We start from the raw sequence: 3,029 nt of genomic DNA, 5'->3' as shown, positions 1-3,029 counted from the left end.
ATTATTACACCCCCCAAAAATTATCTACTACATCATTAGAATAGACTCCTGGGAGGTTTGAACTTTTATTTTCAGTTATCTCATAAATAAAAACCACTCAATTAAACAAAAACATTCTTTTTTAAAATTCTAAGTGGTGGTAGTTGGAAGTAAGCTAAAAACTCCTTGACTTTCTATCATTTCTGTATTTAAAACCTAATTTAAAATGACCCTATTTGGCTATTGAGATAATTATTTTGATTTGAAACATTTTGCAAACTGTTTATTTTTCTGTAGTCTAGTGTGGCACATTTTGACTTGTATTAAAGAGGAAAAGAGAGAAATAAAGTACGTTTGTGTGTGTCTGAGAGAGCAAGAGAGAAATGTTAGTACTTTGATAAATCTGGTGATTTTTCTAGGTATGGAAGTTTAATGAAAGATATGCAATATTTTTTTAAGTACAAAAATAAATGACACTGTGTAACATATGCAATAAATTAATTCTAACCAAGACAAATCTAACAACATCATTCTCTTGAGACACACATGTGATTGCCAAGTTATTTTTTATATTGCCATGCAAAATTTGATTAGTAGCCTGTTTCTGTATTTGCTTACAGGTTTCAGAATCACAGTTTTATCACTTCACGATTTAAACAAAATGGTCTTCTGTTTTAACATGCAACCCCTCCTTATAAAGCATTAACTTATACATTTCAGAATTATTTAACCACTCTTCCTAATAGCCAAGCCTTCACATCATGATAAGCAACAAGAGGTGAAAATAACTTGACTTACAGACTAAGAGGAAAAGAGCTCAGCTCAGTTCATGTCAACTACTTTATCTGAAACACAAATCCTCTGGGAAAAATAAGAATAAAATTAGTTACAAGTTGGCAAAATATGTAAAAAGTGTATGTGACATAGTATGACCATTCTGGAAATTCTAAGTTACTCTTTGGCTGGAGCAATAGCACAGTGGATAGGGCATTTGCCTTGCATGCGGCTGACCCGGGTTCTAGTCCTCCGTCCCTCTCAGAGAACCCGATAAGCTACCAAGAGTGTCCCGCCCGCACAATGGAGCCTGGCAATCTCTCCGTGGCATATTCGATATGCCAAAAACAGTAACAAGTCTCACAATGGAGACGTTACTGGTGCCTGCTCAAGCAAATCAATGAACAATGGGACGACAGTGCTACTATTTGGACATCAGTTATATAGTAACTATATATCATCATCATCCCAGGGGAAATGATCATCTAGATAGAAGACTAGTATTTTATCTTTTTTTATTAATTAATTTATTTATTTTGAATACCCATCCCTCCACCAGTGACCATTTCCCACCACCACGGATCCCAGTATCCCTCCCACCCCCCATCCACTCCATCCCACCCTGCCTCTGTGGCAGGGCATTCCCTTTTGTTCTCTTTCTCCTATTGGGTGTTGTGGTTTGTAAAAGAGTTAAGCCTGATTTTCAAGAAGAAACGTTGGATGATTTACTTTCCATTGATGACTTTGTATATAAGGAGATGTCGCACGGCCGTATAAGCAGCCGCGCGGTTTGGAGTAAAAGTCCTGGTTCCTGCATGCTCGAGTTATGCTTGTAGAGGCTCATGGTCACTGGGGTTCCATCCGCCTGGAGGAGGCGGGATGTGGCATCTACCCCATCTGGGACTTCCTGGTGTTCTCGGCTCTGCTTGGGACCTGGTGCATTTTCTGGGAGCTGTGGAGCCTCCCAGCGGCCTTTCTTCTCGGAGGCTGTGTGCTGTAAAGATGGTGCTGGGGGGCAGGTTGTGGGCGTGACTTCCAGAATCAGAGGTTACCTGGGAGCCGGGGCAGTCCCGGCAGTTTGGAAGAAAAGTCCTGGTTCCCGCATGCTTAAACTATGTTTGTAGAGGCTTATAGTCACCAGGGTTCCATCTGGAGTAGGCGTATCTTTTTTTTTTTTTAAGACTAGTATTTTAAAGGAGAAAATTGGATTTGAGTTCTAATTCTGCCTCTTGCTAATTGTGGGTCTCTAGGCTTTAGTGGCGATCCAATGAGGATATTAATATGTAATGCATAGGCTTCTCTAGCAATCAAGTGAAATATTTGTTACAGGAAAATTATTGAACAAAAAGCATTGTGGAAACCTTGCAGCTAAGCTGGACTCATTTTTAGGGATCCAAGAGATAGATAGAAACCCATTGACAGGTTCTAAATGGGAAAAATAACTCACATTTTATCTGTCTTTTTAAAGATAAAACTTTCTTTGTTAATAAGAGATAACAATGTGGTGGTCCACCATTAATAGAGCTTAAAATACAGGATTGTTAAAAGTACTTTTTACTTTTCTTTTGTTGCTAATGTTGCCGTGATCTGGGTTTAAGCAAACTTGATTTGCATACTGGGCCTGAGGCTCAAAAGGACTTTTGCTCTTTAATGTGCTCTTGCACATTCTGATTTAGTATTCACCAGAGTTGTTGTGGTTCTCACACACACACTCACTTGGAGGCACACTGCCGCCCTCATGATTGAACATTTTTTATTTTTTTATTTTTGTTAGTGAGACACCATGAGGTACAGTTGTAGACTTACAAATTTTTGTGCTTGGGTTTCAATTATACAATGATCAAGTACCCATCCCTCCACCAGTGCCCATTTCCCACCACCACGGATCCCAGTATCCCTCCCACCCCCCATCCCCCCCATCCCACCTACCTCTGTGGCAGGGCATTCCCTTTGTTCTCTCTCTCCTTTTGGGTGTTGTGGTTTGCAAAAGAGGCAATGGGTGGGAATCATGTTTGGTCTAATAGTCTACTTTCAGCATGCTTCTCCCATTCTGGGAGGATCTTTCCAACACCATTTATTTGGTGCTCCCTCCTCTATCTGAGCTCCCTTTTCCCCTAGCATTTGTTCATTGCAGCACTCCTTACAATAGCCAGAATCTGGAAAAAAACCTGAGTGCCCAAAAACAGATGACTGGTTAAAGAAACTCTGGTACATTTACACAATGGAGTACTATGTAGCTGTTAGAAAAGACGAAGTCATGAAATTTACGTACAAGT

This window comes from Sorex fumeus, unplaced genomic scaffold (genome assembly GCF_029834395.1).
Source record: "Sorex fumeus unplaced genomic scaffold, SorFum_2.1 ptg000115l, whole genome shotgun sequence".
Taxonomy (NCBI): Eukaryota; Metazoa; Chordata; class Mammalia; order Eulipotyphla; family Soricidae; genus Sorex; species Sorex fumeus.
The sequence above is the reverse complement of the archived record's forward strand: the minus strand, read 5'-3'. Positions refer to the sequence as shown.